The 17208-nt window shown below is 42.0% G+C and overlaps 1 long non-coding RNA gene across 1 annotated transcript; it reads left to right on the forward strand.

The window, feature by feature from the left end:
- The first annotated feature begins 601 nt into the window (after positions 1 to 601).
- Positions 602 to 14495, forward strand: LOC122700705. The gene is made up of 4 exons (XR_006342871.1): positions 602 to 683; positions 9012 to 9103; positions 10368 to 10436; positions 14365 to 14495. It is a non-coding gene; the product is annotated as an uncharacterized LOC122700705 (long non-coding RNA).
- The last annotated feature ends 2713 nt before the right edge of the window (positions 14496 to 17208 follow it).

The following is a 17208-nucleotide window of genomic DNA, read 5'->3' on the forward strand; positions in this document are numbered from 1 at the left end:
TCCCATGGACAGAGGAGCCTGCTGGGCTACAGTCCATGAGGTCTCAAAAGAGTCGGACACGACTGAGCACCTAAACAACAACTCTTTCAAATATGACTTCCAGAGGCATGTGTCTGTCACCTCTGATGTGGGAATCACATTGTTGGTTTGTTACCAGTGGACCTGTGAGGCCTGGGCTTGTCCAGCTTCCAGACTGAATAAAGAGAGCCTGGAATCAGTGGTAGACATCAATAGTTTAATGTAGGGGTCCCCTACCCCTGGGCCAAGGACCAATACCAGTGTGTGGCCTGTTAGGAACCAGGCTACATGACACGAATATAGTGATGGGCGAAACTGAAACTGTCCCACGGCTCCCCTGGTCTGTGGAAGAACTGTCTTCCACAAAACTGGTCCCTGGTGCCAAAAATGGTGCAGACCGTTGGTTTAACGGGTGGGGAGCTTACATGTCTGAAGCAGGGTCCTGGAGTGACACCTCATGGTGTGCAGCCAAATGGCAGACAAAACATGGCGGCAGGCTTGCTCTGGGTGCAAGGGGCGGTTCCCAGTTGAAGGAGGAAATGACGTCACATTGACGCACCGGGTTACCAGGGAACCCAGCAGAGGTGGGGCTTGCCCCTCTTGGTCTCTTGGATCAGAAGAGGCATGAGCTGGGCGGTGGGCAAGTGTGTCGGGAGATCAGTGAGGTGAGTAGGGGGCACAAAGAGAACAAGAGGACGGCCACCTTGACTGTCCTGACCATACACTCACCTGGGCTGTTCATGGTCCTACGCACAGCCCAGGGTTACAACGAATTAAGATGTCCTTCATTTTCTACAGGAAGCAAGATCCTCAGTTCAGCACCACATCCATTTTGAAAATTTTCTTTCTTTGTTTCCCACTCCACTGCACATACACAGACAGCCAAACTGGCAGAATTTTTCTCTAGTTTGGGAGGGTAGGGGATCCTCCTAGTTCTTAATTTTGATATTCCTCCTCAAAGCCAAAATTTCTGGGCTTCCTTGGATAATTCCATGAACAGAGGAGCCTGGCGGACTACACAGTTGATGGAGTTGCTAAAACTGGGACACGACTGAGCTCGCAGACACGCAGACTGGGGGCTCCGTGGTGGTGAATCCACCAGCCGGTACAGGAGACCCCAGATAGATCCTTGGTCCGGGAGGATCCCACATGCTGCAGAGCAGCTGAGCTCGTGTGCCACAACTCTTCTTCCTGCTCCCAGAAGCCCCAGAAACCATTAACTACTGAGCCCACTTGCCACAACTACTGAAGCCCAAGCACCCTAGAGCCCATGCTTGGCAACAGGAGAAGCCACCACAATGAGAAGCCTGCATGCTGCAGCTAGAGAGTAGCCCCTGCTCCCCAAAACTAGAGAAAGCCCGCACAGCAACAAAGACCCAGTGCAGCCAAAAATAAATAAAATTATTAAAAAAGAATAAAGAAACTGCTTAACTAGTATCATTATTATCCTTTCTGATGGTCAAAAACAACCTTTGACATCTCGTTGCCCGATAGATGTTTATTACAATAAGAATCAGGCTGAGAATATGAAGATTTAATGAAAAAAAAAAAAATAGATCAGTTACAAGTAGAGTTGCCATGAGGATCATCATCAAAATACATCTCCTGCAATATTAGTGAATAGTACTTTCTCTGGGGCTGGGGCAGCTGATTCTGGGCCATAAGATGTTCTATCACAATCCAGGAGGACTGGTCAGATGTCTTGTTTAATTGCTGTTTCTGAAGCAGAAGTAAGAGCATCACAAAACTGGGAACAAACACCAGTCTCTCAAATAAGCCTGCATCCAGCACAGCTCCATGCCAACCAAGGTACTCAGCTGTAAACTGGAGGTACTTACTTGCCATCTACAGTCATCAAAGAGCTTAGCCAACCAGCAAATGATAACAATAAACAGCTAACCATGCATGAAACAAGAAATCAGAATTTTCTACTTGTATGCATGCTTAGGCTAGGGGAGATGCCAGTCAATGAGCTTTAAAAAAAAAAAAAAAGACTGAGGCAACTAACTGCAAGATGGCATTTAGAGTCTTCATCAAGATCTAGGGAAATGTGCCCAGTGCTTTAGGTATTGGAGAGAAGCTATGGTTCTTGGAGGGTCTTGGAAAGGAGCTTCCTGCAATAAGCAGGGTAATTAACTCAAAGCAGATTCAGCTGCTAAGTGGGGTGGATGTGTCTTTGGTCAGGCAAAGACTTCCCTCTTGTGCTCCTGTTGGGATTTTTCATGCAGATTTGAGTTGCTTGGCCTCAACTGCTCCCCTTGGCAAAAGGATTCTAAAAGGTCTCACTTATTTCATTTTCAGTGTCCAACTAGGATGAGAGGACCCAGAGGCTTTATAGGAGTGGCTTTAAAAGGGGGCACCTCACTTACCTGGGGAAGTTGGTGTGTGACACTTAGCTCCTTCAGATTTTGCATCTAGCTCACAGTTCACTTATTTACTGAAAGTTAGAAACAAAATCATGTGTTTTAGAACTTGATTAGAGAGAAGATAATGTTTTGTTTGAAAAGTCAGCTGCAGAGATTCAGTCTGAATGTGACTGTGGCTGCCGTTAAAAGGTTTTGATTTGGCTAATCACAGAGGTCTTCCTCGAATACTAAGGATTCCAAGCAGAACAAATTCATTCCTGATGAAGTCTTGCAGCTGACAACGTGGAATAATTTAAATCACAGACCTGTAAAATTTGATCAGGATGGAATTAAACGACTGTCCTGAAGTGATTTAGCAAGTCTATTTTCACCAGCAGTGCAGTGAAAGCGGGAAGCCAATGAAGGGCCATTTTCATCTGCCATCTTGTTTTGCGTCATGCTGCCAAGAGGGTTTCTGAGGGTCATGCTCTGGAAAGCTTGCTTGAGTGGGTCACACACGCATCCAGTGAGATGCGGTGCAACACTCACACCTTCTTTTCATTCCCAGTTATGGTTCCATAATTTATAGAGGCATCCAGACCTTTTTAGAATTAATTTATGTTTTAGGACCACCTCTTGGGGTTGATCACTGGAGAAGGAAATGGCAACCCACTCCAGTGTTCTTGCCAGTAGAACCCCAGGAATGGGGGAGCCTGGTGGGCTGCCGTCTATGGGGTTGCACAGAGTCGGACACGACTGAAGTGACTTAGCAGCAGCAGCAGCTTGGGGTTGATGATATTTTTAAATTTATTGCTTCTCTATATGAAATATAATTTCTTCTTATTTCCCATATACTTTACATCTCATGCAGTTTCAGTTCAGTTCAGTCGCTCAGTCGTGTCCGACTCTTTGTGACCCCATGGACTGCAGCACACCAGGCCTCCCTATCCATCACCAACTCCCAGAGCTTGCTCAAGTTCACATCCATGGAGTCAGTGGTGCCATCCAACCATCTCAGACTCTGTTATCCCCTTCTCTTCCTGCCTTCAATCTTTCCCATAATCAGGGTCTTTTCTAATGAGTCAGTTCTTCCCATCAGGTGGCCAGAGTATTGGAGTTTCAGCTTCAGCATCAGTCCTTTCAATGAATATTCAGGACTGATTTCCTTTAGGATGGACTGGTTGGATCTCCTTGTTGTCCAAAGGACCTTCAAGAGTCTTCTCCAACACCAAAATTGAAAAGCACCAATTCTTTGGCACTCAGCTTTCTTTATAGTCCAACTCTCACATCCATACATGACTACTGGAAAAACCATAGCGTTGACTAGATAGACCTTTGTTGGCAAAGTAACAACTGTGCTCTTTAACATGCTGTCTAAGTTGGTCATAACTTTTCATCCAAGGAGCAGGCATGCAGTTTAAAGAGTACAAAATCCATGGAGAGAAAATTGAAAAGCAGCATAAAAATATCAACCCCAACTTTGAACTATACTGATACCAACTAGAAATTTTTCTTTAAGTGGCCTTGATGAAATATATTGAATAACCCCCCTCTGTTCTCATTAGTTACTAGGAAGGCAGTATCAGCTTGGCCTTTTGAGGTCAGGGCAGGGGTGAGAGAATGAAGTCAACGTTCCAGTCTAGTGCCTGGGAATTGTACTGTGGAAAGGAAGCTGTTTGTATCATGGATATATGGAGATAAAGGAATTCCTTCTGTGTCTTCAAGAATATGTTGGAAATCAATGTTAGAACATTTAACTACAAAAAGGTGGGCCATCTGAAAGGGTTATTTATTATTTATTTTTTTTTTAGTGTTATGGCCTGCTACTTGGTCTCTTAGATGAGGCATAATGAGGGAAGTTTCTGAGAATAACATGTAAGGCACAGCTAATCAGATTTCAAGGGATGCATGTGAGGGAAAGGGAAGAGGTCAGGATGGCAGTTGTCGTAAAGGAAAAGAAGATGGAGAAAATAGGGTAGAGTACAACAAATAATCACAGAGTTCAGAGAAATGAGCTAAATAGGAGATGTGGGAAGGCTTCAAGTTGATCCAAGAAAACCCAGTATAAAAATTACTGCATTTTTGCAACAAACATACTATTACATTTTATTAATTAATGTTAAAATTTGCAAAGTCTTGGTAACAATGGAAATATTATTGCTAGAGGTGAGGTGAAGTCGCCCAGTCATGTCCGACTCTTTGCGACCCCATGGACTGTAGCCTGCGAGGCTCCTCTGTCCATGAGATTTTCCAGGCAAGAGTACTGGAGTGGGTTGCCATTTCCTTCTCCAATTGTTGCTAGAACCAGGAGTCAAACACTTGACTTCTCATAGCAAGGACAGGCCCTCACTTCCAGTAGGCTTACTTCTGCAGTGACCTTGAGGCATGCAGAGTGACATCTTGAGCTACAGTCGAAGCCACTGGATGCTAAAGCCTGAAAAATCTGATAACTACTTACAAATGAATGTGAGGATGAGTGTGGTTACTGTTTAAAACATTCTCGAAATTCAAAGAGAATTCTTTTTAACCTCAGCATTGCTCTTCTAAACTACTGCAAAAATCTCCAGGGTAGAAGGTCACACCATTTTTTCATCAGAGAACAATCCATCCACCGATAAGCATGGGGATGAGGAAATTAGGTCAACTCATGTGACATATTTTAACATTTATATTTAGGTTACTTTTTTTCTTCAGAAAGTAATGGCCTGGGTAATGAAGTACAGGTTTTTCCCTATCACAATTCTACCTATGGTTTAAATCATTTTTTAAACTGTTTGCATATATTTATATATATGTATATACACATTCGTAACACCATTTATACATGTATTCATAAAGATGTTTATATATGTTTGGGGCTTCCCTGGTGGCACAGATAGTGAAGAATCCACCTATAATGCAGGAGACCCAGGTTTGATCCCAGGGTTGGGAAGATGCCCTGGAGAAGGGAATAGCTACAACTCCAGTATTCTCCCTGGGATAATCCCATAAACAGAGGAGCCTGGCAGGCTACAGTCCAAGGGGTCGCAAAGAGTCAGACACGACTGAGTGACTAACACCTACATACATATATATATATATATGCATTTATACATCTATAAACTAAGATTCCCACAGGAATGAGTTTATTCTGAGTCACGTGGTACCAAGATATATGAAAGAACTTTTTCTCCTTTTCAGAATCTTATGTCAGCATTGATTTAAAGAAGAAAAGAGGGGAATTCCCTGGTAGTCCAGTGGTTAGGATTCTGCGCTTTCACTGCCAAGGGCACAGATTTACTCTGCGGTCCTTGTAGTAAGATCCCACAAGCTGTATAGCACAGCACTCCCCCCCCCAAAAAAAAATCATTAAAAAAAAGTAGAAAATAATGCTTTAAATAAGCTTGGAGGCAATTTTTTTTTGCATGCAATTATACTTAACATGCCACAGTTTTTCTTTGCTGTAGTTTATTTAAAAATAAATTCTGGAATAATGCAGGAACAGTGAATATCTTATTTTAGGCAAATTGGAAGGTATTTCAAATGCTATTCATATAAATGATAGAGCCATTTGGTCTCTGATTTACTGGAATAAATATGACAAGTCATTTATTATCTCCTTGGCAGCAGAATAGCTGGAAATGGAGATACTAGTTTTGATGTAATTCAGAGAATTGTTAACATTTATAACTAACCTTATATATACATATCTGTAACACATTTTCATGTGCAAACTGTAATGGCAAAATTAAAAGTAAAATACTTGGTTTTTCTGATATTCTCATGTTGAACCCAAAGGTAAAAGAATATTGATTATTAGAAAACTGTTGGATCCTTTAGAAAAAAGTCAGTAAATATTTTGAAAAGTACCTACAGACTTTATAAACTCCTGCCAAATTGTCTAGCCTCCATCACTGCCTTCAATTGTGATAAAATTGCCAATTTCATGGGCTGTGTCTTGTTAACTGTTCACAGGCTTTTCTTAAAACTCTCTTCCTTCAGTTCCTATGAAGTTAAGCTTAGTTTTCTCCGTTGACTCATGCCTTCTTTATTTCCTGTTTCAGCTTCTCTTCCCCATTCTGCTACATAATTTGGAGCTTCTGTCAAGTTTCCATTCTTTGTCTATGCTTTCTCCCGCATACTTTTTATAAACTCTGTGGCTTCAAATTTTACTACTAAGTTGAGCATATCTTCAGCAGCAGATCTCTTATGGTTCCAGTTCTAATTTCAGCTCCCCATCCATAAAATTCATATATGTATCCTATGTAATATTTATAATATGGGCATAATATTATCCTATGGAATATCCTATCCCATAATAGGACATAATTAGGACATAATCATATCCTATGTAATATCCTACCCTATCTGTAATATTTTGGGCACCCAGACCTTTCTGACCATGCAGGGCTTGGGGACTCTGTCTTCCTCAGTTGCATTTGCCTCCATGTTCTGACCCTAAATACCAATCACCTCTCTAACTAAAATCTCTAGGCTCCAGATCAATACATTCAATATCTTCAACTGACTCTTAATAGCTGCATGTTAAAGTCAAAAAATTCTAGCAATTCAGTTTACACACGGAGCCCTTCACTTACCACCTTCTCTACTTGATCCTTTCCTAATGCTCTTCGCCTCAATGAGTTGTATCCCTCCCCATTGCGTGTCACATACCATGACATGGGCATTATCCATGACTCAGCCCAATCATCACAGTCCAATCATCACTGTTGGTTTATTCAAACCTACCAGTGTCTTTCTGAATATTACCACATAGCTTCCTGACTATTTTATGCACATAAGCATTTATTTTTTCTACTCTTATTTTTAACTGCAACTATAATCAACCTTCATTTTTTTCACGTATCTAAGATTTTATCCATTTCTTAAAATCCAAGTTTACAGTTCACTCCTTCTTCATTTCTTCCCTGATTTCCACTAGCTTTCAAGTTTTATTTGCTTTTAAAATAGCAACGTGATGGCAAGCTATGGGCTTTGGTTATACCCATTTTTCAGATGTGCAATCTAAGGCTTAAAAAGAAAAATGATATGCCCAAAGTCACAGAACCTGTCAGTAATGGAGGAGGGCTTTAAAATCAGATGTATATCACATAAAATTCATCCTTGTTGAAATACCACCACCCTCAATGTTGTCTTTCTCTAATACACTTGTGTTATTAAGATGAAAGGTACCTTGAGCTTCCATTCTTTCATATTCCCACCTAGAACCTCCTAGAGAGAGGAACTTCTGCTTCATTCACTCACTTAATAAATGCTTTCATCTATGATACACCTGGTGCCACATGAGGATTTAGGAATATTGTACTGACATGTCATATTTTAAAAATATGTTTCCCACACAGCATATACTGTTTCAGTGATCTTAATAATTATTAACAAACTATGAATATGCTCTATTTTTGTTTTAACATTATTAGTAATTTTCAGCAGATACAGGACTTTGTGAGTCTAATTATTGGAATCTTGAAAAAGTAAATTATAGTTGCCTATGATGTAATTCAGATGACTTTCTTTCAAAGAAATATATCTATAAAATACCCAGAGGTTCAGCCAACTTTTATACACCATTTGAAAGATTATATAAAATTCAAAGTAGGAATTTACAGGCTGAGTTCAGAAGTGATTAAACAAATATGGATATTTGTGGCATAACAGACATAGTTTTCATATGATTAATAGTAGGTAGGCAGTGGAGTCAGTGGCTCAAATGTTCAATAAAAACCATAACTGTTAAATTTTGGGAAGATATGAGGGTATGATATGGTCTGCTGGATATGTTGAATGACCTAAATTCCACCTCCTTAACCCCTGGCCCCTAGGACAGAACAAATGGGTACTAGGCTCAAATGGGGGCGGGAATAAATTAGTTCCGAGACGTTGGTATATCTGGAGCTGTGAATCTGTCTGGGAAGTTCAGCATATGCTCGATGGCCAAACAATCCATGCTTTAAGAGTTCAGTTCAGTTCAGTCGCTCAGTCCTGTCTGACTCTTTGTGACCCCATGGACTGCAGCATGCCAGGCCTCCCTGTCCATCACCAACTTCTGGAGTTTACTCAAACTCATGTCCATTGAGTCAGTGATGCCATCTAACCATCTCATCCTCTGTCGTCCTCTTCTCCTGCCTTCAAGCTTCAAGAGTAGCTACTATGTTGAAAATAGGGGCAGTATGTCCGGAGCCATAAGAATGCCCTATTGTCAGTTTGTATTTACTGGCCAGCCTATCCAGGGTAACTTTGAGGCTATCCATACTTTAATGATATTGATATCATTATCCTAAAAACAAATATTTATTTAGTTGGAATCCAGTGTTTCGTGACAATTAATTTTAGCCATAATTCATACTGCATTTACTCTTTTAAAATGTTAGAAACACATTAATATTTAAATGCTGTCAGGCTGTTTTTTTTTTTTTTTTTAATGTCAGTCCAGGGAATGGCTGGCCTATTGTGTTGTGCTCAGTCGCGTCCGACTCTTTGCGACCCCATGAACTGTAGCCCCCAGCCTCCTCTGTCCATGGATTCTCCAGAGGCGAATACTGGAGTGGGTTGCCATGCCCTCCTCCAGGGGACCTTACCAACCCGGGGACTGAACCCAAGTCTCCGGCATTGGCAGGCAGATTCTTTACCACCGAGCTATTATTTTTTCAGACCTGACTCTACACAGCAGAAGGCCTTCTGCAAGAAGTCTGTCCCTAAAGAATCACTGAGCGTTGGGATCAGAGACACTTCACCTACTGACGGTAGGTTTCTGCACTGAATTACCTGTTTTCAGACTCTCAGGTGTCCTGAGGTATAACTTTGAAATGGTAGGTGACATTCTGCGGCTTATTGTGTTTGCTCACAATGCAGCCCTTGATCATGTTGTCACTTCCCATGAAGAGACTACGCTGGAGAGTAAGTTGACTTTTGCTGTCTCTCTCTGGGAGAGTCAGGTCTTGAATTTTCTAACTTGATTGAACAATATTTCACCTGCCTGCAAAGCGACCATATGCTCACACTTTCCAATTGCCTTTAGACTTGCTAAATGCATTTATAGACAGAGAACAATCACGAGGAAAAAGGTGGTGGATGAAATGAAGTCTTTTTCCCACTGCCCCTTTTATTATTGTGTTATAAAAACCCAGGCTCAAAACAGATTGAGGCAGATTTATCTTTTAATGAAAATCACCAGGAGGTTTGAAGTCAAATATTCTTATCTTTCTCTGCTGTCTCCAGTGTGGGACTCTGTCACAGGGCTGACCCTGCCGTATGGTCCTAGAGGGAGCCACAATGATATTGAGGACTGACTTCCTTTGGAAGGGACTTTTAAAAGAGACAAAGAAGCCAGCATGCCTCCTTTTAGGCCCCATTGTCCAAGGCGGTGCAAGTTGGCCTTTCCAGAGAGCAAAGGGCGGCAGAGTTCAAGGGCACTGTGTGTAGCAGAAAGCAGCAGGCTCTCAGGACATTGTCAGGAAGCTGGGCTCGGCCGACTCGGGAGGCCTTCTGCAGCCCTCACAGGCTTCAGAGCTCACCTGAGCTGCAGGAGGGAGGTTGGCAGGTCTCAACCTCTGGGCCCTTTCCTGGATTCCCCCTGCTGGGTCTGCACAGAATAACTCTGGAGTCACTACTTACCAGGCTCCTCCCATCGGCCATGCACAGGCCTCTTCCGCCATCACTGTGGCCTCCCCACACTGAAAATAGACGCTCAGAAAGCTGTTTGGTGAGAGTGATTTTACAATTCTTTCTTGTCTTGGCTTTTCTTCTTACATAAAAATGTTAATTGCTCCGTTGGGTCTGACCCTTGGCGACCCCATGGACTGTAGCCCACCAGGCTCCTCTGTCCATGGGATTCTCCAGGCAAGAATACTGCAGTGGGTTGCCATGCCCTTCTCCAGGGGGTCTTCCAGACCCAGGGATTGAACCCTGGTCTCCATGCATTGCAGGCAGATTCTTTACCATCTGAGCCACCAGGGGAGCTTCTATATAAACTAGAGGGGAAATAACCTGGGCTTCTTTTGCTTTCAGTTACTTCTTGAGTTTCAAACTTCATAACGGAAGAGACAGGGTGTTGGCATTGGGAAGCAGGAAGTAGAGGTAAGGAGAAAAAGTTAACAAGGAAATGGCATTGAAAAAGATTGTTATCAGTCCGCATTTCAACGGATGTATGTGAAAAGAGCACATGGGAAATACAGTAATGAGAATTTAATGTCATGATGATTGTAATTTTATGCCTAAGTACACTTAACATGACAAGGAATTCTCTTAATCTTAATTAGGAGTAGGTGGGGGCATCCTCATTTTTTTTTCCCACTAACTGCTTAGCTCTTGGAACTAATTGCCTTCCAAGAGAAAGAGATAATAGAAAAACACGATTGCATCCTACATTCTGGAGGACATAAGGAGCATGTTGGGCTGTACTCTAAAGGCCCTTAAACTCTGTGCCTGCCCAGCTTCAAGACCCAAGAAAAGGCCTTGAGTCAGTGACAGAGACATCAGTGGTTTAATGGGTGGGTCAGCTTACAAGTCTGAAGAAAGTTCCTGGAGCAGCCCTCCACCTTGCGCGGCAGACAGTGGGCAAGACAGGGAGGCAGACTTTGCTCCTGGAGGCAGGGGGAGATGGCCACTTACCTGGGCAGTTGACATCAAGTGGGCTCATCAGGTTGCCAGGGAAACCAACAGACGGGTGGACATACCCCTTACAGCCCCTTTGGTGAGAACAGTCACCAGCTGGGCCTGCGGCAAGTGTGGAGGGAGGTCAGTGAGGTGAGTAGGGGGTAGGTGAAGCGGGTGCTGGTCAAGCAGGGGACACGCAGACACAAGAGGACAGCTGTCTTGACTGTCCTGGCCAGACACAGCATCACACTGATGTCTTGACCCTCTGAACTGGAGCAGCATCTCAATCTAGCTGGTAGTAATTAAAAGGCCATCATCTAGCTATCTGACGGGCAGCTTTTACATTTGATGTACATTACTGTACAACCACTTCCTATGAATGAATTCCATGTGCAAATGGCAAAGCGAGCTTGAAGAACTGATTTGGGTAAGTCCTTTTGAATCTATTACCCCGAATGAAAGCCTCAATGACATTGTCTGCGGCTTAGTATTTTAATTATTTTTGTAAATTGGAAAGACAATCTTTCCTGAAACTAAGTATTGTCTGCTTCTCAGACTGGAGGAAAGAGTGCTGCATTTCTACATGGATGAACACCTGTGCCCGCAGTGATGGGTTTGGCTGTGTTTCTTTTCCAGTCTTAGTTTTGTTATTCTCGATTTTATTTTTCACCATGAAAAGAACTTCATATGTTTTCAACTAATAGAGATAAAAGTAAACTTTTTCAACCGGATCCAATTATGAACATAATTTTCATGGTACAACTGAATTTAACTTACAGTGTGTCTTAGAGTAGGGAAAAATAAAATACAAAGAGGAATTTTTTTTTTTTTAGAAAGCTCCTTTCTTTCTATGTTCTCTCCTTTAGTAGAAGGTCTATTTTCAAAAGTTAGAAGCCTCCTATGCCTCAGATATTCTTAAAGGAGCACATCTGACATTATGAATAAAGAAAAATAGGCAATGCTAAAGGTAAACAAATTTCATTTTGTCTTATTTGCACAGTGAATTTCTCTAAGATCAGAAAGTCTGTGTTTACTGTTTGTTGCTGTTTCGTTTTAAGAAGTCATTCACCATAGGCTAAATTGACTTCTAATACCATGAAACTGTTGTGAATACCTGCCACAGAAAAGGCATTTTATAACCCTTTATTATGAGATGGTTAGATGGCATCACTGACTCAATGGACATGGATTTGGGTAAGCTCCGGGAGTTGGTGATGGACAGGGAGGCTTGGCGTGCTGCAGTTCATGGGGTCGCAAAGAGACACGACTGAATGAACTGAATTGAACGTGCAGATGACACCACCCTCATGGCAGAAAGTGAAGAGGAACTAAAGAGCCTCTGGATGAAAGTGAAAGAGGAGAGTGAAAAAATTGGCTTAAGGCTCAACATTCAGAAAACTAAGATCATGGCATCCGGTCCCATTACTCCATGGCAAATAGATGGGGAAACAGTGACAAACTTTATTTTTTTGGGCTCCAAAATTACTGCAGATGGTGACTGCAGCCATGAAATTAAAAGATGCTTGCTCCTTGGAAGAAAAGCTATGACCAACGTAGACAGCATATTGAAAAACAGAGACGTTATTTTGCCAACAAAGGTCCATCTAGTCAAGGCTATGGTTTTTCCAGTAGTCATGTATGGATGTGAGAGTTGGACTATAAAGAAAGCTGAGTGCAGAAGAATTGATGCTTTTGAACTGTGGTGTTGGAGAAGGCTCTTGAGTGTCCCTTGGACTGCAAGGAGATCCAACCAGTCCATCCTAAAGGAGACCAGATCTGGGTGTTCATTGGAGGGACTGATGCTGAAGCTGAAACTCCAAACTCGAATACTTTTGTCAACTCATGTGAAAAGCTGACTCATTGAGAAAGACCCTGATGCTGAGAAAGATTAAAGACAGGAAGAGAAGGTGATGACAGACGATGAGATGGCTGGATGGCATCACCAACTTGATGGACATGAGTTTGGGAAGCTCCGGGAGTTGGTGATGGACAGGGAGTCCTGGCGTGCTGCAGTCCATCGGGTCACAAAGAGTTGGACACGACTGAGCTACTGAACTGTCTGAACTGAAAAGGGTGAACAAGTGAATGAAGCCTTCCTTGAGTTTACTATATAATTTTGATGTGAGAAATTATTAAAATCTGAAGGGTGAGCACCACATTATAAAATGTATAGCTTGAGGTACTTTTGAAAATCAATACTCAGTGCTACACTGACTTTCAATGGAAACAATTATAAGTTTTATTCTTAAATAACGGGTTTATGGAATTAGACCTAGGATGTTTTCCTGCTTTAATCTTTTTAGCAATCAGAATTGCCAACCTGAATATGGTAACCTTCAAGGCAACCATGAATCTTCAAATATTTTTAAAACGTTTCTTTTTCTCAAAAATTAGTTTCGATCACTTACTATGTGCCAGTGTGCTCCGTCCTAAGTCGTGTCCGACTCTTGCGACCCCATGGGCTGTAGCCCGCCAAGCCCCTCTGTCCAAGGGTTTTTCCAGGCAAGAATACTGGAGTGGGCTGCCATGTCTTCCTCCAAGGGATCTCCCTGACCCAGGGATCAAACCATGTCTCCTGTGTCTCCTGCATTGGCAGGCGGATTCTTGACCACTAGTGCCATCTGGGAATCCCTAAAGGCTCTGAATTGAGAAGGGAGTCACAGAAGCAAGATGTAAGTCTCAAAGGTAACATTCTAGTAAAGGGAAGTAGGTGATAAGTAGAAAGTAACATGTAGGTATCAGACAGCCATGAGTGGTGGGGAAAAACCCAAAGAGGAAAGGGAGATGGATATGAGTTAACATATTGTAATTAGGAAATGCCCATTGAGACTGTGGCATTTGGGAAAAGAGCCGAAGATAAAGAGGAAATGGGCCGAGGAGAAATCCAGGGGGTGCGGGAACCCGAGCGAGAAGGTACAGTAAGAAGTACAAAGGCTCTGAGGCAGAAACGTGCAGAGATGTTAGCAGGCCAGTGTGACTGCGCGGAGTGAGGGAGGGGGGCAGTAAGAGAGGTTGGGCTTCCCAGGTGGCCCGGTGGTAAAGCATCTGCCTGCCAATGCAGGAGACCCGGGTTCGATCCCTGGGTCGGGAGGATCCCCTGGAGGAGGAAATGGTGACCCAGTCCAGTATTCCAGTCTGGAGAATTCCATAGACTGTATAGTCCACGGGGTCTGACACGACTGAATGGCTCCCTTTCACTGGGACTAAAGGGTTGTATTTTAGGTCTAAACTGGACCCAGATGACCTGCGTGCATTTCTCATACTGATGATCATCCTGCAAACCCCAAGAAAGGCTCCTTGGTGCAGGAGGTGGGGTAAAGAGGCGGGCAGGAGCCTGTTTCCATGTGTCTAGGCCTTCTTGCCAGTGCCAGAATCAGAACTGACCACCACCTGCTCTCTGACTTTTCAGGAAAGTCTGGAGACCAAGGAGAAGGAGTGCATGCTGGGCAGTGGAGGCGCAGAACAGGGAGACTGGTGTCCCCTCCTACTGGGCCCTGGAGCCTGGACTTCAGAAAAAGACACTGCCGGGGCCCCTGTGTCCCCGCACAGTTACAGAGTCAATGTGGACAGGCAGTTTCTGCCTCAAAGGGGTCCACAGACCCTTCCCTTCACATGAAATGATTTGCATTCTGGGTCATCTGCAGATGGTTTCTAGTATTTTTCTTATTCAAAATGGAAAATAAAAGAGTTTAGGTTTAAACACATGGTGAAACTTTTTTGTTCCAGAGTGCTTATGGCCTGAGTATTGTGGCCAATGCTAGATTAGTCAGTGTGAAGAACTAGCCTCATAGGAACACAATTTTTTTTTAAAGCATTTGATAATGGATTGAAAAAGTATCAACTCAGCTCCGAGACTTATTTACTTTCTTACAATTGTTTTACTACATAGTAGTGTTTCTATTTTTTATTCTATATAGAAGGACACTATACATTTTTAGGGCTAAATTCTCTGATGAATGTTCTTCTTGCCTGACTAGATCTAACTTATGTTCCTCTTTAAAGCTGCAAAAATTTTGTGGATAACCTAGTGGTATTAATACATAATGCTTCACAATAAGAAATTTTGAGATCTTGAGCTGATCAAATTTCGAGTTGCAGCAGTTGGTGGAATGAGAACAAGATAATGCTGCAAGAAAGAAATAGTTAAGCAACTTCTGTTGAGAATACAAAGGTGACAGAAAGGATCTGATCAACACTAATTGATGGTTAACAGTGAATTCGTTTTCACTTATTCATTTCACTTATTAGTTTACTTAGTTTAACTTACTTAGTTTATTTATTAAATATCAAACACTACAGTGAGAAAATAATCTCAAACTTCAAGCATTTCCATCATTAATTATCATCTTTGTATAGAATCAAACACCTCCTTAATTGTAGAACTATAATTTTAGGTGAAATGAAAGCAAAACAAGAGAAATCTCGTGATTAATCTATAAACACTACCAATGCTAAAAAACACTCTGACTTTGGAGATGTTAGAGTATTAAAATATGCATGTCTTGGAATCAAGGAAACATGTAATTAAGTAATTCATCTGACTAAAAGTACCACAGTGCCAGGTACTCTGAGAGTCCTGAGAGGAGCTCCAGTCATAACACACAGAACTGATGCGAAACAATCTCTGTCCCCAAGCTGTCACTGTGTTTTGCAAATTCAGAAAGTAACAATAAAGGTTGGACAGTGCTTTTATATGGGAAATACAGTTTGATGCTTGAGCTGAGGCCCAAATAATATACAGATTCTAGTCACATAATATGTGGTGGGTGCTAGGAAGGAGGTTCTAGCTAAACAGAATAGATAGACCAGAGGATATAGGGGAAAAAAAAAAAAAAAACGATTATTCTGAAAAAAATGTAGTATTACTAGAACACACTGTTTAGCCCATGAAATTTAAGTGTCAATGCAACTAAAGAGACCAAAAGATACAATTTCTTGAAGGGTTGATAAGGAAAGAGTAATGGAAAGCCACAGTTAGACCTATAGTAGCTATTGTTTCATACAGTCAGGATCCTAGTCACCCTGAGTTCATCTTCTACTTGAGATACCCTTTCTCCTTTGGAGTGAATGGAATTAAATGTTTGTGGTAAAGGAAATGTTTACATGGAGGATCAACCTGCAATTAACAGAAACTTTTGACTTGAGGCTTACAGATGGGCATGTGGAGTACACCTTAACACATGCAGAGAAGTTTCATGCTTGCATTTGGAAACCTGGAGGCAGGATGTCAGCTAAAAATTATTCGAGTATTCCAACAGACAGGCTATTTGAAATTTATGTTCATAGAACAGCATACTAAATAGTAGTAAAAATAACTCACATAGTGCCTACATGCATCAACATAAACATAGACCATACCCATATCGTGCTTAAAGAAAAATCCATCGGTAGAATGATCAAGTATGATTCCACTTTTACTGAGATTAAAGGCGTGCATAATAAACGGTATATTATTTAATAATATAAGCATGTAGTCAAATTATCTTAAAAATCAAGGGTTCCTATATTCTATTTTGTTGTGAACATGCGTTAATATATATGTTAAGGTTTCTAGTAACAAATAAAATGATTATGAGAAACTAGTTCCTTTGCAACATTTGTAATACCCAGTGCCCTCAGGGCACAGTACATCACACGTTCTTCTCACCAGTAAAATTATTTTCTATTAACTATCACATCTTAGCATATCTAGGTGTCAGACTCTTATAAGGGTGTGATTGTTTTCTCTGGTTTATGGATAGCTTGAAAAGTAATTTCATGGCAAATAAGCACAAGAGCCGGGCCGGGCTAGGTCTTTTGTCTACAGCCCTGGAGTCCTTCCTGCATAGACACAACACAACAATTATTGACTGTGAAAGTCCCCCACAATTTATCAAAGAAGAACTGTGTGGAGCTCTGCTCTCCAAATCAATAGTCACGAGCTCTGAGTTGCTATTGAACACTGTAAAGTGGTTCAGGAAAATCTTTGAGCTCAATATCTTGGGAGGAGTCAACCTATGTGTCCCTGATATTTTTGCCACCTCAGTTCAGTTCAGTCGCTCAGTCGTGTCTGACTCTTTGCGACCCCATGAACTGCAGCACACCAGGCCTCCCTGTCCATCACCAACTCCTGGAGCTTACCCAAACCCATGTCCATTGAGTCAGTGATGCCATCCAGCCATTTCATCCTCTGTCGTCCCCTTCTCCTCCTGCCCTCAATCTTTACCAGCATCAGGGTCTTTTCAAATGAATCAGCTCTTCGCATCAGGTGGCC

Source organism: Cervus elaphus, chromosome 9 (genome assembly GCF_910594005.1).
Source record: "Cervus elaphus chromosome 9, mCerEla1.1, whole genome shotgun sequence".
NCBI lineage: Eukaryota > Metazoa > Chordata > Mammalia > Artiodactyla > Cervidae > Cervus > Cervus elaphus.